Source organism: Choloepus didactylus, chromosome 4 (genome assembly GCF_015220235.1).
Source record: "Choloepus didactylus isolate mChoDid1 chromosome 4, mChoDid1.pri, whole genome shotgun sequence".
In the NCBI taxonomy this organism is placed as follows: domain Eukaryota; kingdom Metazoa; phylum Chordata; class Mammalia; order Pilosa; family Megalonychidae; genus Choloepus; species Choloepus didactylus.
The window spans coordinates 107922839-107948377 of NC_051310.1; the positions used below are offsets into that span (position 1 = coordinate 107922839).

At 36.1% G+C, this 25539-nt stretch overlaps 1 protein-coding gene and 1 long non-coding RNA gene across 5 annotated transcripts in view; one reads left to right on the plus strand and one right to left on the minus strand.

The window, feature by feature from the left end:
• LOC119531827 overlaps positions 1-25539 on the minus strand; it is a 55221-nt gene that overhangs the window by 10153 nt on the left and 19529 nt on the right. The window lies entirely within an intron of this gene.
• Positions 1-25539, plus strand: part of UACA (uveal autoantigen with coiled-coil domains and ankyrin repeats) — a 154293-nt gene that overhangs the window by 7345 nt on the left and 121409 nt on the right. The window contains exon 1 of one of the 4 annotated variants that reach the window (XM_037833537.1): positions 6063-6146. The exons of the other annotated variants lie outside the window; for them this stretch is intronic. The gene's annotated coding sequence lies outside the window, so the exon portion shown is untranslated. Of the gene's footprint in view, positions 1-6062; positions 6147-25539 lie in introns of those variants that run through there. 4 annotated transcript variants of the gene reach the window in all.

Consider the following 25539-nt stretch of genomic DNA (forward strand, 5'->3'; position numbering starts at 1 on the left):
TGGATTCTGTTACTGAAAACATATTTGTCTACCTGATAGAAAACAAAATATTACTGCTTTAATCTATGGTTTTGATTCCTTGGGCGTGTGAACGCATTCCCATGTGTATTTACCACTTTGCTTTCTTGTTTTAGGAACTCTCTGTTCATATTCTTTGACCAGTTTTTCTATTGATACGTTGTTCCTATTGAAAGCTGTTAAGAGCTTTCATATCTTTACTTTTGCTACTTGGCCTATCCTAGACCTTTGACAGTAGTGCATGCCTCTCACTGTAGTTGTGTTTCTGTCATTTCCTTATATTTCAAACAGTTTTATTCTATGTACTTAATTTTGTGGTAATTGAGACCTTAAGGTTCTTGGCTACTTCTTATTCATTGTAGAGTATAACTAGGGGTATAAATGTCTCTAATTGCCCCATTATAAACTCAAGCTCTGCAGTCCGGGTGACTTGAGTTTAAGATTTTACTAACTAACTAGCTTTGTGATCCTAGGTGAGGTGTTAAATGTTTGTTTCCGTATTTGGAAAATGGGGTTAAATTGTGCTTGTTTCACTGGGTAGTTGTGAGGATTACATAATATAAAGCATACTAAGAACTTTCTTAGCATGGTACCTGGTATACAATAAGAACACAATACATATTAGTGCTTACTACTAACTGAAAACTCTCTCCAGAAGTCACTTCATTTTTGTCCTTTATTACCAGCTGAATAGTCCATGTGTAGTGACTTAACCATTGACGTAAATGCTGTTTATTTAAATAAGAACTTTTTAAAAGAGTAAATATGTTAGTTAAAGAGAAAATCTGACAGCAAAAAAGAAAAAAATACAGATGAATCATAAAAGGATCGCTCATTAAAAAGACCACTCCCATGTAAATCAGCAAGTGTCTATGGACTCTTTCTCTTGTACATTGCTGAAAAGATCAGAGCTGCCAGCTTCACAAGAACCACACCCACAAAACTTCGCCACTGAGACACATTTCAAAGCATCCCATGTTTAATAGTGTTGGACTTTGTCCTGTGAATCCAGAAATGGGGAATCATGTGGTCAGATGTATTTCAGATGGATTACTGTGGGGGCTCTGTTCAGGATGGATTTGAGGGAATCAAGCCTGGAGGCAGGGGGTCATTATGGGGGGAGAGTGATAGTATAGGCAAGAGTTAATGGGAACCTGAGTCATTACAGTGCTGAAAGGATAGCGAGGAGGGCACAAATTTGAAAAACATGTCCCACCTGAGACTAGAGTTGTGACTTGCTGAAGTCATATACAGTCACCTCATAAGTGGTCAGAGCTCCTACCTGGTAGCCTGTGTGATTCCCACTAAGCCTACTGTGCTCTGTGTGGTATGTAGAAGGTACATTTCCTCATTTCCTGACTGGTTGGTAATTAATGCTATAAAGGGAACAAAGAACCTTGTCTATATTGACTTTCATGCTGGCAACTTATTTTATTTTATTTTATTTTTTTAATTTGTTTTTAAAGTGCACTTATTTATAATCATTTTGGATGACAGGTCAATGTTCTACTGATGCTATTTAAAAAATACCTTTGAGAGGATTATGGGAAGATGGCAGAGTAGGAAACAGGAATCAATCCCTCTACCAATTGACAGGAATTGTCTGATTCAACTTTTTTGGAACTCTGGAGTCCAGTGGAATACTGTGCAGCAACCAGGGAAGAGCAGGAGGAAGAGGCTAGTAAATTGCAGTAATTCACCCTCCCTACAGTGGCTGTCAGTCCCTGTCCCCCAGCCACGTGGCAGGCAGCAGTAGGGACTGCAGCCTAGGCTCTTGGTGCAGCTGGCTGGTGCCAGGGTGGGCTATAAGGACCTAGTCCTCCATAATCTGGGGCAGTGTGGTCTGGTCACTGATCACTGCTCTTTATCAGGTACTTCAGATCGCTGGGGAGCCAGCTCTGAGAGCGGCCATTGTTCTAACACCCCTTAGTGAAAAGTGGCAGGGGACCTTAAAAAGACAGTAACTATTTTTTTCCCCCTCTTCTTGTCGCTTTCCATTCCCCTTTTGGGAGCAAAAATAGTTTGGAAAAGTGGAAAAGTCACAAACTGACAGCTCTGTCTCTCAACAATAATACCAACAAACTCTTGCAATCCCAGAGAAGTGGGAGATTTCCAGAGTTACAACAGCATAATATTCAGAATGTCTGGTTCTCAACAAAAAAAATTACCAAAACACACAAAGAACTAGGAATAACATAAATCAATGATTGTAATACACAAAATTTATAGAATGAAGGAAAAAAACCTCATGATCATCTCAGTTGATGCAGTTGGATTTGACAGTGGTAAAAGAGTGAAAGCTTTTCCCCTCAGATAAGGAACTGGACAAGAATGCCTGCTGTCACCACTGTTATTCAACATTGTACTGGAAGTTGTAGTTAGAGCAGTCAGGCAAGAGAAAAAAATAAAAGCCATCTAAATTGGAAAGGAAGAACTCTATTCTTATTCTCAGATGACAAGATCTATATATACAAAATCCCAAAGAAACCACAAAAGGAAAGTTACTAGAACTAATAAACGAATTCAGCAAAGTTAAATGACACAAGATAAGCATGCAGAAGTCAGTTGGATTTCTATACGCCAGTAATAAACAACCTGAAAAAGAAATCAAGAACCCAATTCCATTTACATAGTATCTAAAAGAAAAAAATACCTAGGCATAAATTTAACCAGGGAAGTGAAGGACTGTATGCTGAAAACTATAAAACATTGCTGAAAGTAATTAAAGAAGACCTCTAAATGGAAAATGGAAAGACATCCAGTGTTCATGGATTGGAAGATTTAATATTGTTAAGATGTCAGTTCTGCCTAAAGCAACCTTCAAATTCAGTGCAACCCCTATCAAAATTCCAGCAGCCTTTTTGGTAGAAATGGAAAAGTGGATCCACAGATTCATATGGAATTGCAAGGAGCCCTGAGCAGATAAAACAGTCTTGAAAAAGAACAAAGCTGGAGGACTCTCACTTCCCGATTTCAAAACTTAACTATAAAGCTACAGTAATGGCATAGGATAAATATATAGACCAATGGAATAGATTTGAGAATTCCACTTATCCACATATTTATGGCCAGTTAATTTGGACTAGGGTGTCAAGTCCATTGAATGAGGAAAGAATAGTCTCTTCAACAAATAGTGCTGGGACAACTGGAAATCCACATGCAAAAGAATGAATGTGGACCTCTACCTTTCACCATTTACAAAAATTAATTCACAGTGGATCAGAGACCTAAATATAAAAGCTAATACTATAAAACTCTTGGAAGAAAACATAGGGAAGTATCTTCAGGACCTTGTAGTAGACAATGGATTTTTAGATTTTCTACCAAAAGTACAAGCAACAAAAGAAAAAATAGGTAAATGGGATTCGTCAAAATTAAAAACGTTTGTGCATCAAAGGACATTAATAATAAAGTGAAGATGACCTACAGAATGGGAGAAAATATTTGGAAACCATTTATTTGATAAGGGTTTAATATTAGAACTATTGAGAATGCATACAACTCAACAATAAAAAGACAACCCAATTGAAAAATGGGCAAAGGACTTGAATAGACATTTCTTCAAAGATGATATTCAGTTGGCCAGTAAGTATATGACAATATGCTGAACATCATTAGCCATTAGAGAATTGCAAATTAAGACTAGAATGGGATACTAGTATATTACCCATTAGGATGGCTGCTACTAAAAAAAGCTGAAAACAACAAATGTTAGTGAAGATGGAGAAAAATAGGAACCCTTGCACATTGTTGGTGGGAATGTAAAATGATGCAGCTACTGTGGAAGACTGTTTAGCAGTTCTTCAGAAAATTAAACATAGAATTACCATATGACTTGGCCATCTTACTTGTAGGTATACACCCCAAAGTATTGAAAGCAGGGACTTGGGTGGATATCTGTGTACCAATATTCAGAGTAGCATTATTTACAACAGTCAAAAGGTGGAAGCAACCCAGGTGTCCATCACCAGGTGAATAGATAAACAAAATGTGGTTTATCTATACAATGGAATATTATTCATCCATAAAAAGAAGTGAAGTACTGGTACATGCTATGGCGTGGAGGAACCTTGAAGACAACATGCTGAGTGAAAAAAGCCAGACATAAAAGAACAAATATAGATTTATCTTATATGAAATATTTAGAATAATTAGCAAATTCATAGAGACAGAAAGCAGAATAGTGGTTACCAGGTGGGCTGGAGGGGAAAAAGGGAAGTTGTTGGTTAAATGAATATGAGTTTTGGTTTAAATTGATGAAAATGATCTGGAAATAAATAGTGATAAAAGTTATACAGTATTGTCAGTGTTCTTAATGTCAAAAAATTGTCTGCTTAACATGGTTAAAAATATTTTTGTTGTGCATATTTTGTCATAATTAAAAATAAAGTAAAAAAATACCTTTGAAAGTTTAACTTACTATGCTAATAAAAATTGTAAGTGCAAATTTTTAGCAGAAATTTGTTTTCTCCATCTTTTTATGAAAAATTCAAATATATAAAATCTGATAGAATAGCACATCAAACACATATACCTACTACCTACATGCAGAAATTATTGACATTTTGCTGTATTTGCTTTATATATGTATATAAAATATATACACATACCATATTTACACACAGGTTTTTTGCTAAATCATTTGAAAGTAAGTTGCAGACATTTGATATTTCACCTTTAAATACTGTAGCATGCATTACTTAAGACATTTTTCTGCTTTGCTACAATATAGTAGTATTTTTTTAAAACTAATTTTTATTTAAAGGTGAGGAAACTTAAGGATTATGTAACTTGTGAGAATGAAGCAGTGTTGGCATAAATAATTTCTTACCTTTTATCAAGGGCCCCCTTGTATTATATATTATATTCTTTTTTAAATTTCAGTACATATTCACATCCATGGAACACTTTTTTTATTTGTTAATATTCTTTTAAAAGACTAACAGAAACACACTTAAGTTATCAATACATTTATTTAGGAAGGTAACTATATGAAGGACAGAAAGAAAACGGGGTCCTAGCGATCCTTGGAGCTGCAGAGACATCTTTTTTATAACTCTTAGGGAAAGGACAATTGTAAATGGTGGGAGGCAGGTGGGAGGTGGATGTTAAGGTGCAAGCCTATGGCTGCAGGTTAATGAGTACCTGCACTTGGCTGGTCTGTTACTAGATTGCGCTAGGGTCCAGGACAAGGGACTGACTTCTTATTGGACCCTTTTCATCTCTTATTTCTCCCTTCATTCCTCAGACCCCCTCCCATCCCTATCTTAGGCTTAGAGTTGCAGGCTGATACTGAATAATCTGGAATCTCAGAAGGTCCTACAAGAAGACTGTTTCACCCATATCTGTCCTTCAAGTGAGGGGGATGCATGCATAGTGGTATATAAATCACACTTTGAGAGATGCTCAATTTCAATAATTTGCTACTAGGTAATTACCTCTATCGGTGGATTGATGGTTTTCTCCTTTTTCTTTTAACCTTCCTTTATAGCTAAGAATTATATTTTATTGAAGTTTTCAGAGAGTTATTACTCAGTTATTTAAATTGGAGAATGTACATTTAAAAAATTCAGCACATTTTCTTTAAGTATTCACTGTATGCCAGGCACTGTGTTGCCTAGGGAATGTAAACAAAAAAATTCAATGCATGTTTAAGAATATTGGAAGTTTATTTTTCTTCAAATACATTTTCTCTAAACTAAGTGACCTAGACTTATATTTAAGAATATAACAATACCATTTCTGAATAGTGTATAGTTGATTAAAATATTCAGAATAGCTTATGTGAACATGTAAATTAGATTATGAATGTGTCTAATCTTTTGACTATGAAATAAATCTTCTAGTTTAGAATATTAGATACATGACCATTACGATTTTTAAAAATGTCAGTTTTCTTTAACATAAATTATTCAATTATTGTACTTTCTCCTGTAGAAATAAAAGGAAAATGTGATGAATTTTAAAGGCATTTTTTTCTTTTCTTTTTTAGTGTCATTACCATTTAAGTAGAGATTCTCTATAGGCAAAAAGATCCTTAGGAATGACAAGATGTCAGAAAATCTTGGTTTGAATCCAGGCACTGCTGCTTAAAAGATCTGTGACCATGGGCAAATCATGTTATCTCAGTAAGTTTTAATTATTCTCCGGGTAAGACAGGAATCATACCTCTTGTCTTTCTGTCCTACCTGAGTTTTAATATACTACAGAGAATGAAAACATTTTGGAACCTATGGGACAATATTAACGGAATTTTAAGGAATGGTTCTTACATATCAGTTAAACCATTAGTTTCTGTTAGTTGCATTAGCTTCTGTTGGGTGTGCTTAAAATTGTACTGATCCAGTACTGAAAATGTAGAAACTGTTTCACCCACATGAGGTGAAGAGTAAAGTTTATTGTTCATATGTAGAGTGAAAAGATCTTCTGAATTCTAATTTGACTTCTTTTTCATGTTGATTCTATGAGTGGAGAGTAGGAAGAATACAACTTTTGTTTTTGTACAAAAGAGTTTTGAGTTGGTTAGCTGAAAAAAGCACATTGGAAATGAAAAAAAATCCTCTCTGAGGTCATAAAATACATATTTTCCCCTCACTAAATTTTTCCATCATAGAGTAGTGCAATGAATAAGAACTCTAGACTGCAAGCTGTAGAACTCTATTCTGTGAGCTGCAGAAAACATTACACTTGCATGTTTGATAAAGAGCTGAAGCTATAGTTAGTATTTTATATTTATGACTGTTATGAGCTGCTCATTCCATGGTATCATTCATTGCTATCAATATGCTCTGTCTACTGCTTAATACTAATAGGTAGAATCCTTGCTCATTTGCTGGGAACAAATCTTTGGAATTCTCTTGACAACCAGTTTATCTACTTATATACTTGCCATTGTATAAGTTATAATTACTCTGAGACTAAAAATTTCAGCAAAATTCACTCTAATATTTGGCTGAATAATTATTTATTTATTTATTTATTTATTTATTTTATTTTATTTTTTTTTTAATTTTTGTTTTAACACTTTTTTCCCTGCCATCATTTTCTTCTATCATTCCTGGCAAAACTTATCCAACCCTTGCAGACTGCCCCACTGTGGATCCAGTGTTAACCTTGCTTGGCAGGCTGTTGGGCTTTTAGCCTGTTAGATTTAGTAGCTGAAATAGTTCTCTTATATATCTAGAGGGATGAAGTTCCCGTCTATTACATTGTACCTTCATTCAACAAATTTTTATTTAGCATTTAGTATATGCCACGTCCTCCTTTTTTCTTGGTGGTGGGTGGAAGGTCAGTTTTGTGTGAGAGGAATGGGGATTGTTCTATATACCAGTCAACCAGCCAAATCTCTCTACTTTAAGAGGCCCTGCCAGCCTGACCCAAGGGTTGTATCCTTAGTCCTAGTTTTCCTTAATGAACTTTGGATGGAATTCCATATTATGTAGGATCTAACTTTTCATTTGGTCCATTTACTCCATCTAATCTTTATATCTAGCATCAGACTTGAGTTTTGTACTATGGAAATTGTCATTGGCTCAGAGTTCTTTACTTCTGGTCTTCTGAGGCATTATGATTTGGCGGTAAAGTGGTAGTGATTCCTAACCTTTATTGCTACTTTCAAGTTTTATTCTGCTCTAAATGTTCAACTCCTTGTTGCAAAAATGGCCCAAAAAAGGTGACAATTTTGCAAAAAAAATGAAACAGCAACAACAAAACAAACAAAACCCAAAAAGCTCATGCTCTTTTTTAAAACCAGGAGAAACTTCAGCACCTATTTTGATTTAGCTAATTTCTTAATTCAGATAATTTCATTTTATTTCTGATTTTTAAAATAACCTATTTTATTTCTATAATGAGTTTAAATGTCCGAGTTTTAGAATTTCAGCATTGGAAGGGATCTTAAAGTTTTCCATTCCAGTGGCTAATTGACCTTTATGCCTTTTGTCTACAATCCACAGTAAGAAATACATTTTTCATTGTGATGTGGATGAAGCAGGCAGAATTCTAAAATGGGTGTTGCAGGATTTCCCTTCCCAGTCCTCTGATCTGTGACTATGATGAGATATAATGCCCTTCACTGTGTTAAATTACATGACAAAAGAGATTTTCCAGATGTAATTAAGGTTACTAATCAGTTGACTTTGAGTTAATGCAAATGGAGAAATTCCTGCTGGAAAGTGTTGAATGTGAAAAAGTTCTGCATGTTTTCCCTTATTTTGCTTACTTACTGAGTATACCAACAAGATAATTGGTATCAAGAACCTGTAGGTAATAAATTAAAAACCCTGCATTCCTTAACATTCCACCAACTCACTATTTTTTTGAGGAAATAGCTTTTGCTGTGCTGTGCTGACTGGGAAGATGCCCAGGGCTGTACATTTTTTTTTTTTTTTAAAGAGATTAAGTCTTAAAGTGGCTGGTGGTCTAGAAGTGGCTGGTGGAAAAATAGATTTAAAGTTGCTATGTATGGCCTTTAAAAAGAGAGATGTGAATGAATCTGTGCCTATTGTTACTTGTTTTCAGTCCAAGTTGAATAATTTAGTCTTATGAAAGCTTTATTGCAAGAGGTCCTGTAAGTTAAGCTTTATTAATTGGAGCTTTTTCTGTACACTGTTGAGGAAATAGAACAGCATTTTTCCTACTTGCTTAGATCTAATTACATTCCTGCTGTTGAACTGTTTTGGTAGTATGGGAAAGGGTGAGTCATAAAAGAGGAAGGAACTACACTTAGGACCCATTATAAACACTTCTGGGTGTGGTAGTGTGTGTGCACTCTTAAGGTAAATGAAGTTTTTCATTTAATGCAGTGAGACTATCATGTAGTTTTAATATTTTTGGGGTCTAGCCTGTAAGATAAACTTTCCTATGGCTATTCCTGGCTGCTTAGCATTAAAGATACTCCTTAGAGAGGGCCAAAGTAGGGAAGAAATACTATTGCATGGTAGAGGTGAGATCCCTATTCTGTGGTCATTTTTGCATGAAACTTATTTATTAAAACTAATGATCCTAACCACATAGTGTACTGTGTTTTAGTATTCCTGGGTGATAATGTCTATTCAGTTAAATAGCAATAATTGGGAAAAAGTGATAACATTTCCATTTAAAGTGTAAATATGCATGCTTAAAAATTTTAAACCACTTTAAACACAAGGCCAACTTTATAAAGGACAGTTATATAAACTCCCTAAAATGCCCCTCTTCTCCACCTTCACAATTTCAAAATCTTAATTCTCCTTGTATGGTTATAGGTGACTCTAGCAGATGTAGACAAGTCCTCTGGTTCTTTGAAAGGACAGAGATGATGATGAGTGATGTATAAATGCTAAGGCTTAGTACAGGATAGACCCTGGGGCTAGGGAAATCAGGGTACTGTGTCACTTGCCTACTATTAAATGCAATTCCTGCTGGATGGGAGGTGAGTTTAAAACAGCAGGCTATTGCCTCATATTTTGGCTCATTGTATGACCATGAGAGTGAATTCCTCCTTAAATTTTGCATCCTAGGCACCTCATTCACCTCATGCTATCTCAGCCCTGCGTATTGGTACATCACTTAGTTAGCAAGTTATCCCCATTTTCTTTTCTTTTCTTTGAAGGAGAAACTATTATTATTTTTGTGTGTGTGTGTAGAGACTCCAGAATGAGCGTCTTTAAATTGTTTCTTGGTATATATGACTTCATTTGGCTAATGCTATCACAGATTGATACATGAAAACAAGATAAAGAATATTTTGTTTACAAAGATTCACAATAAGATTTCTCAGGCATTAAATGTGGTTTGATTTATATATAGCATTTCAGGAATATAGGTATTGTGAAGTCAGTGTAGTACAATATATGTTTCATGATTGGACTGCTTATTCCTCTATGTTTTCCAGTATATTTGTTTGTTTTTTTTAAACTTCAGGGAATATTCTGATTTGTTGTTCTTATTTCTTTATCTTTTTTTAAATTTTTATTAATACTGTCTACTCTTGTAATTTATTAGAGAGGCTTTCTGTGGTGTTACACATTTGTAATTGGTGTTAGAATGAGAGGTGGAAATGGGAGGCAATTTGCCAGGGTCATGAACTGAGAAGAGAGAAGGATTGGATATGAAATATAGTTGAGACTATTTGTATATTTAGAGGAGAGAAACACATTATTTATTTACTTATTTTGGTGATTTTTGAAGAAATAGACCTATCTGGGACTTATATATCTACCTCATACAAAATTCTAGAGCCAATAGAAGTAAAATAGTTTGACTTCTGATGTTGTTATTTTCTTTCATATGGATTTAGAAAATATGTTAATATTTTTGGTTTAATTATATAAATTAGCAGTGGTCTAAGGGTTGACTATAAATTTGGATTTTTAATATGTGTACTACTGAGACTTTGGTACATGTATTATATACCTATAAAATTTTGCATTTTTGAATCATTTGAACAGCCTTTTAAAACAAAACTAGTTTTTATTGGCGGGAATAAGACCAAGTTGGTTTTATCTTAATTTGTCCCTTTATAGCAGTGTTCTCAATCTGGGACAGTTTTGCTCCCTAGTAGGTAGGGACCAGAGATGGTGCTAAACGTCCAGGGCACAGGAAAGCCCCTCCACAACAAAGAATTATCTGGCCCAAAATGCCAGTAGTGCTGAGGTTGAGAAACCCTGCTTTACAGGATTTATAACAGTATAGTTTATGTCATCTTTTGTATTTTTCAATTTTTTCCCATCTTAGATGAGCCAGCATTTTGAAATAGTGTCCTAGTCATGACATGTGGTAGACTGATTACAAAAAAATGGTCCCAATTCTCTACCCTTCCCTTTGCAATGCGACTTGATCTATTTCCCTGCCTCATAAATCTGGGTTGGACTGTGCCGTGGCTTTGGGCAATAGAACGTGTTAGAAGTGATGTTGCACCTAGGCATCAAAAGTTCTTTCCTCCTTCTGTTCCCTCTTATGAACAAGCCCATGCTAGCCTGGCTAGCCTGCTGTTTACCAGTTGCTTCTGTTGCCCCACATGACAGACAGCCAATCATTAGATATGGAAAGAGGCCACCTAGATTAGCCAGCCCCCAACCAACTTGCCAGTTGACTGGCATCTTTTTCCCTAAATGTAAATGAGAAGTCCAAGACAGGTATGGAAGGGAATAACAAATTACACCATGTGTGAGACTGTGTTATTTATATATTTTTGGAAAAGTGTCAGCAAATTATTTGTAGAAGTGTGGTTTTCTTTTTGTTTAAGTTCTGTGGCTGATATCCTGCTTGCTGTGTGACTATGGTTGAGGTGTAAAAGATACTACTTTAAAAAAAATCCAAACATCTTAAACAAAATTATTATATTGCATAAATACATATAAACAAATTATATGTTTTTAAATATAGAAAAAATATAGAAAACTGTGCAAGTTAAAAACTGAATAAAACTTATTAGATTAGAAAGAGTTTTTTAAAAATTCCAAGGTTTTCACCTCAAGAAAAACAATGTAATTTTTTTTTAATATATTGATAATACTCTGGATGAAATGTCCCACTCTTTTAATCTGTTTACAGTGTAAGAGTGGTTCCTAGTTGCCAGGTGTTGCTACACTCAAAAGGAACAGAAAATTTCCAAGATATTCTGGCTCATGCTGTCTGAACTCTGACAGCCACCTATTAAATTAGTCTACCAATTTATAAAAGTAACAATTTTAAAGTACCACAGCTGTTCTGGATCTCTGATCCGCTCATTATTAAACATTCTCCACATCCTTGACATTCAAAACAATAATTTGATGGATATGAGGCACTCACATACTTCTGACAATACTTAAGTTTCTGCTAGTCAAAACATTTGAGGACCAGAGAGCCGGAACTCTTGTTACACAAATGCCTATCCCTGCCATTAGCAAAGGTCATGAGCTAAAGAGCCTGTCACCATCAGCCAAGTGGTTTACAAATATAAGCATTTATTTACTACCAGTAGGATAGTCTCCCCAATATAAATAACTGCAGTCATATGTTCAGATGTTCATAAATAGGTTGACCTTTAACCAAGCTTCATAATTTCTTTAGTACAGAAAGTATTAAGTGAAAGCATGTTGAATACTTCAGCATTCTGTTAAAATCAATATGAAATATATTATTCCATTGTACAGCAAAATACCATTTTAGAATAGTTTGCTGTAAATAAGAATCTGACTCTGAAGACAAAATGCTTGAATCCTACTAATTAATATGGAAACTAGTTGATACTCCATGCCAAATTCAAATTACTATTCATATATAGTTACATGACTGATGTAAAATATTTTTTAAAATCGTTTTCAAGAGTTATTAAATATTTGCAAAGCACTAAAACTAATTAAACTAATTACCAATTCAGAAATCTGGCAGTTAACATCTAAACCCTAAACCAGAGGTGTTTCCTGTAAAGACATCTACCAGTATATTATATTAATATTATAATCCCCAACATTAAATTCTAAAAATCACTTAAGTACTTGAAAACCCTGAACTAGTAAAACTAAAGCATTTATTCTTCATTCCTTTTTAAAATCTTTCTTTTCTCTGATTAAAGAAAATTGCAAAGCTTTAGTTATTTAGGATGTGAAAATTCCCCATATTTGTGTATATGTAACATATCAAGATGTCCATATTTTTATTGAGTGAAAACATGTTTTGGTTAGTGGAAAGTTTTTTTTTTAATTGGAAAGCTATGCACTAGATTCTTTGTCAAACTCTTTTAGAAATAGTTTCCTATGTTTAAGGGGTTCAGTAATATTGGATTCTCAAATATGCCTAGGCGTCACCTTATGAGAAGGATTCAGAAGATTTGGAGTGGTGTCTGTGCATCTGCCCTTTGAATAAACATATGCACCAGGTTATTTTGATGCAGATGTTTGCCTCCTACAGTGCTCTGTGGCAGTGTTTTAGGTGGTGCAGGGAAAAGGAAAGAATACAGGCCGTGAAGGGGCCCAACATTCAAGTAGAGCAATTCTTTTTTTTTTTTTCTCTTTAAAGAAAATTTCTGAAATTAGAAAGGTTGGAAACCAGCATCCAAGTTAATTGACAGTATCAAGTAGAAGTTCTAGGACAGTTTGAGGGTGTTCAATAATAAATATCTTAGATATCACAACCTTATGTTTATCTGGTATTTTTAGTTTTTGAGAGCACTTTCACAGTTATTTTCATTTTAGCCAATTAAACCTGAGCAGGACAAATGAAAAGTATAATAGGAATTAAAATATTTCTACAATGATGAGGTATTTCAAATAAATTTATTTGCTCTGAGGGCAATAAAGATCAGAAAAATATCTATTTAAAATAAAACCAGTTTTAAAATGCTTCATATTATTTCTTTGTGATAGGATATCAAATAATTTTAAAGTAACATATTTTTTCTTTTGGATTATCTGCATTTTCTAAATTATGTAATAAAAATGAGAAATTATAAACTTTATGGGATATTATATTTTGTTAAAGAATATTTTTATGATTTTAGAAACATAAAATAAATGTAAATTTTTCTGTCATAGGTTATAACCCTCACCCCCCACCCCAGCCCATAAAAATATGCCAAGGAAGAGGAAGGAGAAAAGCTTTTCCTTTTTGTTATAGTCCCTTCTCTGTACTGTTGGAACTTTTTTAAAATCATGTTGTGCCAGTTTGAGTGTATTGTGTCCCCCAAAACACCATTATCTTTGATGTAATCTTGTGTGGGCAGAAGTATCAGTGTTGATTAGATTGTAATTCTTTGGGTGTTTCCGTGGAGATGCACCCCACTCAACTGTGGGTGATGACTCTGAATAATTTCCGTGGAGGTGTTACCCCACCCATTCAGGGTGGGTCTAAATTAAATCACTGGAGCCATATAAATGAGCTGACAAACAGAAAGAATGCAGTGCAGCTGAGAGTGACATTTTGAAGAGGAGCTACAGCCAAGAGGGATACTTTGAAGAATGCACAGAAGCTGAGAGAATAGCTGCAGATGAGAGACAGTTTGAAGACGGCCATTGAAAGCAGACTTTTGCCCTGGAGAAGCTAAGAGAGGACAAATGCCACAAGAGCAACTGAGAGTGACATTTTTGAGCAATTGCAGCCTAGAGAGGAATGTCCTGGGAGAAAGCCATTTTGAACCCAGAACTTTGGAGCAGACACCAGTCACGTGCCTTCCCAGCTAACAGAGGTTTTCCGGACATCATTGGCCATCCTCCAGTGAAGGTACCCGATTGTTGATGACTTACCTTGGACACATTATGGCCCTTAAGACTGTAAACTGTGTAAGCAAATAAACCCCCTTTTATAAAAGCCAATCCATCTCTGGTGTTCTGCATTCTGGCAGCTTTAGCAAACTAGAACACGTGTGTTTGTATTCCATTCATAATCTAAAAAACTTCATTTTAATCCTTTAGTGAAAAGCTACAAGGTTTTCACACCTTATTGTACATCAACAACAGCCTTATACTTAAAATTATGGAGTTTAAAATGGAAGCAAAGAAAGAATGTTCACAACTGATTGTGAGCCTAGAAGAACACACATGGAGACGAGTTGAGCACTGTGCAGGGCCTAGCATTGGCGGGCAACTCTGTGTACTCTCCTTTTGAAGTTCCTAGAACAGAGTTGACTCTAGGGGCACCCTCTAGCTCCTGACTTTGTAGGGCTCAGGCTCAATTATAGTTTCCATTATTTTTCTGTGAGATTTCCCTTCTGGCTGTTTGTATAGTTTTATAATAACCCTCCCTTCCTTCCTTCCTTCTTTCCTTCCTTCCTTCCTCCCTCCCTCCCTCCCTTCCAGTAACTGAATGGGTGTTGTTCCTTGCATATAAAGAAGCCTGAGCAAAGCAATATTCACTGTAGAACATTTAGAAAATAGAAAACAAGTCTTTTCCAATTCTATAGATAACTACTGCACTGTTAACTCTTTGGTTATTTCCTTCCATTATTTTTAAAAATGGTGATCTTACAGCCTGGATTATCTATTATTTGTATGCTTTTTAAAATGTGCTGAGGTCTGTGATTTCATTTCTAGTTCAGAAAAAAATTAAAGTAGAGCCAAGTGAAATGAAAGTAATTGGAGAAACTATTTAGTGAAACTATTTTTAAAACCTCAGTTTTGGAGAGATTTAGTTTCATTATGAAATTAAGCTAATGAGAAAATCAGTGTCACACTTTTTACAATTTCCCCTGTGCTGCTCAGATACTATGTGTCTTGTAAAAATTGAATTAAAAGTTTTATTTGGGGAGACTCTATCCCTGTTGCCTCAAATTTATAATAAAATCAATCCGTTGGGGTTCACCTAGCCTAAGAATGGCAAACATTTAGCATTACATGTGGCCACTCCCATGGGGAATAAAGATGAACCAGTCTTGGCATTCTGTCACCTTGATTAATTCCCTTTAGGCTTGTAGAAGCAGAAACTCAATCTGGATTGGATTTGGGGATGCTGAATTATACTGAAAGTTCACTGATACAGCAAATGTTGTCATTAATGTATAACGAGAGCAAAATATCTGACCATTGGGACTACTTACTTCCATCCACTCTCTCTCCCTATATGGAAGTAAGTTTATCAGAAGTTTCCTTGGTGAAGGTAAGAATCAGAACAATGGGAATGATGATAAGGTCTAATGTTTAAAGCCATCCTGTTTCAATGACTTGGTGCTCCATCATTTTCCTTGGACTGTTCCTGTACAGTCTGTGCCAGAATTTGCTTCTTTGCTCCATTCTGAAAACGTTCCTTTTAAATATACCCTGCTGCTCTAATTCAGGTACTTCAGTTGTGCCCTAATCATAGTTCCTATTTCTTGGATTTAAACAGGAAATATATTATTGAAAGTCCATCCACCTCAGTATCTAGACTCTGACAGAAGAATTAAGAGATACATCACAAGAGATCCTCCTTAAGGTTGGAAAGGATTGTGAAAGTCCTAAGATTTTCCTTTTCTAAAAGGGAGGAGGGAGGTTTACCTTAAGTGTTGGCTCCCTCCCTTCACACAACATTAGCAGAAATGTTTTCTTGTGACAATTAAAATGATAAGACTTTTTCGTACATTATTGTCTATTGCCTTATCCTCATGGACCAGGGGCAGGTCTGGTGACATTCTTGGTCAATGCCAAGACTAATTTATCTTTTTTCGCCATGGGAGTGGCCACACGTAATGCCGAGTGTTTGCCATTCTTGGGCCAGGTGATCTCCAAGGGATTGATTCTGTTATAAATCTGAGGTAGGGATTTTTTAACAATTTGATTTCCTTTAGCATAAGGGAAGAAATTTTAGATTTTCTATACATCATAATGTTGTTTGTGGGGGAAATTATAATTGCTACTTTGGAGTCACAGGATTTGCTAAGAATATATCCTCTCAAATAAAAATTTTGATCTAAGGGGATGTATTGTAAACCTTGTATTGTTTGTTGTTTGAGGCTTTCCAAATTTCCTTTTTTCTTGGCTTCGTGTCAATGAGTAGAGGAAAAAGCCATTTGGAGACAAAATTCATTATATACTTGGGTATGCTTACTGTAAAAGTTTAATCTATAAAAAGATGACATACTCTTTAAAGCAACTGCGGCTATGCCTTTGTTTAAAATAGTTCGCTATACATACCTCCCTCCCAAACTTGAAGCAAACTGTTTATCTAGTGATTGTTAGCTCTACCAATTCATTTACTGCAGTTCTCCTTGAAAAGTAAAACTCCCTACAAATTTTCAGTTGAATATTTGTTACAAAAAGAAAACCAGACACACTATATGTTTTTGAAAATATAAGTCTGAGGTGTTAAAGGACCATCACTATCGATTCAATTTTTTGTGCTTTCTTCTCTTCGAAGGGCACAGCTTTTTTCTGTGAGTGTATGAGTAATATTTTCTATCTAGCCTTAATATTTTGTATCTAGCCTTTATGAACACAAACAATGCAAAGCAAAGTATTTGAAATGTTATTTTACGTTTATATAAACAGTCAGTTTTAGAAAGAAATCTTTGATTTCAGTATTTGTTAATTTTAGTTTTACTGAGTCACAACAGATATTTAAGTGCCTACTGTATGCAGACAAGTGGCAACTGCCATTTCTTTAGTATTTGTTCTATGTCAATACTTTGGAGCATGTCCAAAGTACAAATATGTTTACTCTAATTCTCACAACTAATGTGGTAGGTGGTATTAGCTTCGGTTTTTTTTTTTTTTCCCAGCACCATTTTTTTTGGTTGAGATTGTTCACGTACCATACAATTATCCAAAGATCCAAAGTGTACAATCAGTTGCCCATGGTACCATTATACAGCTGTGCATCCATCACCACAGTTAAAAAATTTTTTTTTCAATTTTTAGAACATTTTCATTACTCCAGAAAAGAAATAAAGACACAAAAAAAGGAAACTCAAATCCTCCATACCCCTATCTACCCCCCCCTTCATTACTGATTCAATAGTATTGGTATAGTGCATTTGTTACTGTTGATGAAAGAATGTTAAAATACTACTAACTGTAGTATGTAGTTTGCAATAGGTATATTTTTTCCCTATATGCCCCTCTATTATTAACTTCTGGTTATAGTGTCATGCATTTGTTCTAGTTCGTGAGAGAGATTTCTAATATTTGTATAGTTAATCATGGTCATTGTCCACCACAAGATTCACTGTTTTATACATTCCCATCTTTTGACCTCCAACTTTCTTTCTGGTGACATCCTGACTCTGAGCTTCCCCTTTCCACCACGTTCACACACCATTCAGCACCTTTAGTTATTCTCATAATGTGCTACCATCACCTCTGTCCATTGCCAAATGTTTAAATTCAACCTAGTTGAACATTCTTCTCATAATAAGCAACTGTTCCCCATTCTTTAGCCTCTTTCTATATCCTGGTAACTTAGATTTCATGTCTATGAGTTTACGTATTATAATTGAGTTCATATCAGTGAGACCCTGCAATATTTGTCCTTATGTGTCTGTCTTATTTCACTCAATGTAGTGCCCTCAAGATTTCTTCATCAACACATTTTTTTAAAGATGGTTTTGTTCACACACCATACATTCTGTCCTAAGAAAACAATGGATGGTTCCCTGTATAGTCACATATTTATGTATTCACTACCCTCGCCACTATCTATATAAGGACATCTCCATTTCTTCAACAAAGGAGGAGGAAAAGTCAAAGTAGGTAGAGAGACAAGAGAAAAAGAATAAAAGAAACAAAACAAAACAAAAGAAAACATTACAGCTAGGAAGCAACAAAAGGAAAGATAGAATTAAACTAAAGTAGAATAAAGAGTCAGACACCATCACCAATGCCAAGAGTCCCATAACCTTCCCCTGTGTCCCCCCCTGCATATGCATTTAGTTTTGGTATATTGTGTTTGTTATTTTAAAGGAAGCATAATACACTGTTTCTGTTAACTATAGTCTCTAGTTTGACTGATTGTATTTTTCCCCCAATCCCACCCCATTTTTAACCCCTTGCAATGGTGACATGCATTTGTTCTCCCTCATGTAAAAGCATATTTGTACCTTTTATCACAATTATTGAGCACCCTAGGTTTCACTGAGTTATACAGTCTGAGTCTTTAATTTTCCTCTTTCCTTCTGGTGTCCCACATGCTCCTAACCTCCTTCTTTCAACCATACTCACAGTCATCTTTGTTCAGTGTACTTACATTGCTGTGCTACTGTCTCCCAAAATTGTGTTCCAAACCTCTCACTCCTGTCTTTTCCTTTCTGTCTGTAGTGCTCCCTTTAGTGTTTCCTGTAGAGCAGGTATCTTGTTCACAGACTCTGTCATTGTCTGTTTGTCAGAGAATATTTTAAGCTCTCCCTCATATTTGAAGGACACTTTTGCCGGATATAGAATTCTTGGTTGGTGGTTTTTCTCTTTCAGTATCTTAAATATATCACACCACTTTCTTCTTGTCTCCATGGTTTCCACTGAGAAATCTGCACATAGTCTTATCAGGTTTCCTTTGTATGTGATGGATTGCTTTTCTCTTGCTGCTTTCAGGATTCTCTTTTTACTTTGATGTTTGATAATCTGAGTATTAAGTGCCTTGGCATAGGCCTATTCAGATCTATTCTGTTTGGGGTATGCTGCGCTTCTTGGATCTGTAATTTTATGTCTTTCATAAGAGATGGGAAGTTTTCATTGATTATTTCCTCTATTATTGCTTCTGCCCCTTTTCCCTTCTCTTCTCCTCCTGGGACACCCATGACACGTACATTGCTGTATTTTGTTTTGTCTTTAAGTTCCTGGAGACATTGCTCATATTTTTCCATTCTTTACCTGTTCTTTGTGTGTAGGCTTTCAGGTGCCTTGTTCTCCAGTTCCTGAGTGTCTTCTTCTGCCTCTTGAGATCTCCTGTTGTATGTTTCCATTGTGTCTTTCATTTCTTGTGTTGTGCCTTTCATTTCCATAGATTCTGTCAGTTGTTTTCTCAAACTTCCGATTTCTAACTTATGTACGCCCAGTGTTTTCATTATATACTTCATCTCTTTTGCCATATCTTCCCTAAATTTTTTGAATTGATTTAGTATTAGCTGTTTGAATTCCTGTATCTCAATTGAAGTGTAAGTTTGTTCCTTTGACTGGGCCATAACTTCATTTTTCTTAGTGTAGGTTGTAGTTTTCTGTTGTCTAGGCATCTGGTTTCCTTGGTTACTCCAGTCAGGTTTTCCCAGACCAGAACAGGCTCAGGTCTAGTAGGAGGCAATACTATCATGTCTCCCTGAGGGTGTCTTAGGTTGATACACCCTGTGAGGCCTCCAATCAATGTGCTTTTCTGTCCAGACTGGTGTAAGGAGGTGTGGCACATGGCTGTTTTCCCCCAGGCTCTGGGATTTGGTTCTGAATGGAAGGTGGGTAGTAGAGCTTGGTACTACCTCTTTCCTCTTAGAGGAGATATACCCCCTAGGGAGAGGTCGTTAGCATTTGAATGGTCTCTGACTCTGCTGTCTCTGCCCTTGTCTGGATCTGAGTGCTGGGAATTGAAAATGGCTGAGGCTTTCTCCACTGAGCCAAAAAAGGGACAGAATGCCCCACTTCAGGATCAGTCTGTGGACCCCCTCACTTTCACCCATCGGCCAGAGACAGCATCTGGTCCTCTTGGCTCCCCTTCCCTCCCTGAAAGGTCCTCCGGCTCTCCAAGGTCAGTCCTCACCGAAAGCCTCTGTCTGCTCTCTGGGGATTCATAGCTTGTAGTAGTGAGCAGTCCATGCTTGTTAATTAAAACCCCAGTTGGAGCTCAGCTGAGCTATATTCGCTTTCTGGGAGAGAGCTTCTCTCTAGCACCATGAGGCTTTGCAGCTCAGGCTGTTGGGGGAGGGGGCTTCCGGCTTGGATCTGCAGTTTTTACTTACAGATTTTATGCTGTGATCTTGGGCATTCCTCCCAATTCAGGTTGGTGTCTGATGAGTGGACAGTCATGTTTGTCTCCCTGCAGTTATTCCAGATTATTTATTTGTTGTTCCTGATTGTTTATATTAGTTGTTTCAGGGGGACAAACTAGCTTCCACTCCTCTTTATGCTGCCATCTTCTTCCATCCTCTTAGCTTCGTTTTATAGATAAGGAAACTGAAACTAAAAAGGGATTAAGTCATTTGACCAAGGTCATCTAGCGAATAAGTGGTCACATTGGGAACTGAGTCTAGGTTTTTCTGAAACCAAATCCCATGCTCTTTGCATTGTATTGTGCTGGCTAATAAGAATTCACTCAAAAATTGTCCATTATACACTTTTGAGCTCAATTGTACATTTAGAGAGGTCTTTAAAGATATTTTTTTTTTCATTTTTATTGAGATTGTTCAGATACCATACAATTATCCAAAGATTCAAAGTGTACAATCACTTGCCCCTGGGTACCCTCATACAGCTGTGCATCCATCACACTTAATTTTTGTTCAATTTTTAGAAACTTTTCATTACTCCAGACAAGAAATAAAGTGAAAGATGAAAAAAGAAAAAAAGAAAAGGAAACTCTAATCTTCCCCTATCCCTAACCAACCCCCCTCAATTGTTGACTCGTAGTATTGATATAGTACATTTGTTACTGTTTATGAAAAAATGTTGAAATACTACTAACTGTAGTATATAGTTTGTAATAGGTATATAGTTCTTCCCTATATGCCCCTCTATTATTAACTTCTAATTGTATTGTCATACATTTGTTCTGGTTCATGGAAGTGATTTCTAGTATTTGTACAGTTGATCATGGACATTGCCCACCACAGGATTCAGTTTTATACATTCCCATCTTTTGACCTCCAACTTTCCTTCTGGTGACATATATGACTCTGAGCTTCCCCTTTCCACCTCATTCACACACCATTCGGCGCTGTTAGTTATTCTCACATCTTGCTACCAATACCCATGTTCATTTCCAAACATTTAAGTTCATCCTAATTGAACATTCTGCTCATACTAAGCAACCACTCCCCATTCTTAAGCCTCGTCCTATATCTTGCTACCTTATATTTCATGTCTATGAGTTTACATATTATAATTAATTCCTATCAGTGAGACCCTGCAATAATTGTCCTTATGTATCTGGCTTATTTCACTCAGTATATTGCCCTCAAGGTTTTGTCATCAACCCATTTTTTTTTTCTTAATATGGTTTTGTTCATTCACCATACATTCCATCCCAAGTAAATAATCGATGGTTCTCTGCATGGTCATACATTTATGTGTTCACCCCCTTCACCACTATCTATATAAGAGCATCTACATTTCTTCCACAAGGCAAGAGGGAGAGTCAAAGAAGGTAGAGAGGCAAAAGAAAGAGGAAAAAAAAATGACAGCTAGGAAGTAGCAAAAGGAAAAATAACCTTAAATCAAAGTAGAATAAAGAATCAGACAATACCACCAATGTCAAGTGTCTAACATGCCTCCCCTATCCCCCCCTCTTATCTGCGTTCACTTTGGTATATCACCTTTGTTACATTAAAGGAAGCATAATACAATGATTCTATTAGTTACAGTCTCTAGTTTATGCTGATTGCATCCCTCCCCCAATGCCTCCCCATTTTTAACACCTTGCAAGGTTGACATTTGCTTGTTCTCCCTCGTAAAAGAACATATTTGTACATTTTATCACAATTGTTGAATACTCTAATTTCACCAAGTTACACAGTCCCAGTCATCTTTCCTCCTTTCTTGTGGTGTCTCACATGCTCCCCACCTTCCTCTCTCAACCGTATTCATAGTTACCTTTGTTCAGTGTACTTACATTGTTGTGCTACCATCTCCCAAAATTGTGTTCCAAATCACACACTCCTGTCTTCTATCACCCTGTAGTGCTCCCTTTAGTATTTCCTGTAGGACAGGTGTCTTGTTCACAAAGTCTTTCATTGTCTGTTCGTCAGAAAATATTTTGAGCTCTCCCTCATATTTGAAGGACAGCTTTGCTGGATACAGGATTCTTGGTTGGCGGTTTTTCTCTTTCAGTATCTTAAATATATCACACCACTTCCTTCTTGCCTCCATGGTTTCTGATGAGAGATCTGCACATAGTCTTATTAAGCTTCCTTTGTATGTAATGGATCACTTTTCTCTTGCTGCTTTCAGGATTCTCTCTTTGTCTTTGACATTTGATAATCTGATTATTAAGTGTCTTGGTGTAGGCCTATTTATATCTCTTCTGTTTGAAGTACGCTGTGCTTCTTGGATCTGTAATTTTATGTCTTTCATAAGAGATGGGAAATTTTCATTAATTTCCTCTATTATTGATTCTGCCCCCTTTCCCTTCTCTTGTCCTTCTGGGACACCAGTGATACATACATTATTGTACTTTGTTTCATCCTTGAGTTCCCAGAGATGTTGCTCATATTTTTTCATTCTTTTCTCCATCTGCTCTTTTGCATGTAGGCTTTCGGGTGTTTTGTTCTCCAGTTCCTGAGTGTTTTCTTCTGCCTCTTGAGATCTGCTGTTGTATGTTTCCATTGTGTCTTTCATCTCTTGTGTTGTGCCTTTCATTTCCATAGATTCTACTGGTTGTTTTTTTGAACTTTTGATTTCTGCCATATATATGCCCAGTGCTTCCTTTACAGCCTCTGTCTCTTTTGCAATATCTTCTCTAACTTTTTGATTTGATTTAGCATTAGTTTAAATTCTTGTATCTCAGTTGAAGTGTATGTTTGTTCCTTTGACTGGGCCATAACTTTGTATTTCTTAGTGTCAGTTGTAATTTTCTGTTGTCTAGGCATGGTTTCCTTGGTTATCCAAATCAGGTTTTCCCAGACCAGAACAGGCTCAGATCCCAGAGGGAAGAAATATTCAGTATCTGGTTTCCCTGAGGGTGTGTCTTAGGAAATTGCTCCACCCTTTGATGCCTCAGGTCACTGTGCTTTTCTGCCCAGCAGGTGACGCCTGTTAGCCTATAATTCTTGACTGGTGTGAGGAGGTATGGCCCTGTTCCCCCAGGCTCTGGGGTCTGCTTCTGAATGGAAAGGGCCCCACCCCTTTCCTCCTATGGAAGACAGAGTCCCCAGGTGGAGGTCATTAGCATTTCAATGGTCTCGCTCTCTGCTTGTGCTGTCTCCACCCTTCCCCAAGTCACAGCCCTGGAAACTCAATATGACTGGGGCTTTCTCCACTGAGCCAAAAAAGAAACAGACAGTGCCCTTCAGACTCAGTCCAAGGTGACCCTCCGGCTCTCCAGGGTGAGTCGTCACCCAAAGCCTCTGTCTGTTTTTTGGGGATGCGTACCTGTAGTAAGCAGTTCACATTTGCTACTTAAAACCCCAGTTGGAGCTCAGCTGAGCTATATTCACTTGCTGGGAGAGAGCTTCTCTCTGGCACCACGAGGCTTTGCAGCTCGGGCTGTGGGGGAGGGGGTCTCACGACTTGGATCCTCAGGTTTTACTTACAGATTTTATGCTGTGTTCTCGGGCATTCCTCCCAATTCAGGTTGGTGTATGATGAGTGGATAGTCTCGTTTGTCCCCCCGCAGTTATTCTGGATTATTTACTAGTTGTTTCTGGTTTTTTGTAGTTGTTCCAGGGGGACTACTTGGCTTCCACTCTTCTCTATGCTGCCAGCTTGCCTGAGACCTAAAGATATTTTAATAATGATAAACTGATGCTTTTCTGAGTTGGGTCACTGATTTTTCAAACCAAATTGAAGGGAAAAAAATATGCTTCTTTTAGTTGCCACCAGGGGGAGCCAGAAAGATTGATGATTTAATAAGCTTTGGAACTGTTCTCAAGTCAGGGATACTCATGTTTATAAACAGTTCTTCTAATGATATTTATTAAAAATAATCCTTTAAGTGAAATATATGTATAGTATGTTCTAATTTTGATTTAAGAGTTAAATGTGTACCTACAGATTGGAAAGAAGTTTGGAAAGGCATGTAACAAAATGCAGAGTTACTGTTCTCTTGATTGAGGTTTTGCTGTGTTTTTTCCTTTTTTTCCCCTGCTTTCCCTTCCTCCTTTTTTTTTTTGAAATACATTTAGTATTTTCTAATTTTTATACCATGAATAAGTATTATATAATAAATAACATTTATTTGTAATTTTTATGAGTGTGAGAGTTATTAAATAATTTATAAAGAATTTAGAATGCTTTTTTTTAAATCTAAAAATGTGTCACCCATCATTTTTAATGCATTATTAATTTGCCTGGAAAATCTTTTTCATGTTGGAAAGGTAAATTTAGACTATTACTTACTTGAATCTTTGGAATTCTGAATCTCCATAGTGTACCTTTAAGAAAATTTATTGAGTAGAAATAAAGGGTGTATTGTTTTAGGTTTTTGGTTGTCAGATTAATAATATTTTAGAATATAAAAGAAAAATTAATTATGAATAATATGTTTAATAAGATTCAGACTTAGAACTGAATTCATGACATCAACTTTCTCTTGATTCTGTCCTATAGAACTGGGAAATGGTAGAAAATCAAGTCACTTTTATGGAATGATGCCTGTATCTTATTTATTTATTTTTAACAGTATGGTATGGAAAAAACTGAATTTTAGAATTAGTCTTGAATTTGAATTTTAGCTCTGTATAATGTTGACAAGTTACAAAACTTCTCTAAGTGTCTTTCTCTTTATACATAAAATGAAGATGGCAATAAATGACTTTCCTGATTGTAGTTGAGGACTTTGTGAAGTAACAGATTTAATTGCCTGGCCAAAGTGCTCAGTGAATGTTAATTTACCAGATTTGTCACCTTAGTTTAATTTTTGCTACAACTTTACTTCCCACAGCTGAATTGAACTGATTTATCTGTTATAGAATCTGTACTTAGTCATAGTCATATCCCCATATCCACTATAGAAATGTAGATCTTTGCTACCTGTACTTATAACCATAGACATCTCACCCTACATTCAGCTTCTAGAATAATGTGTGTTCATCACATAGTTCTTCCCCTTCCTACCTTTTGTTTCATTTGATTTCTGCATTAGTCAGCTTTATTGCAGAAATAAATAATTTCCAAATTTCAGTGGCTTATAACAACATTCATTCCACTTAGGTACCTTTGCAGGGTGGCTCTGCTCCACATGTTTTTATTCCAAGACCCAGACTGAAGGAAAAGCTTCCAACTACAACTAGACCTGCCA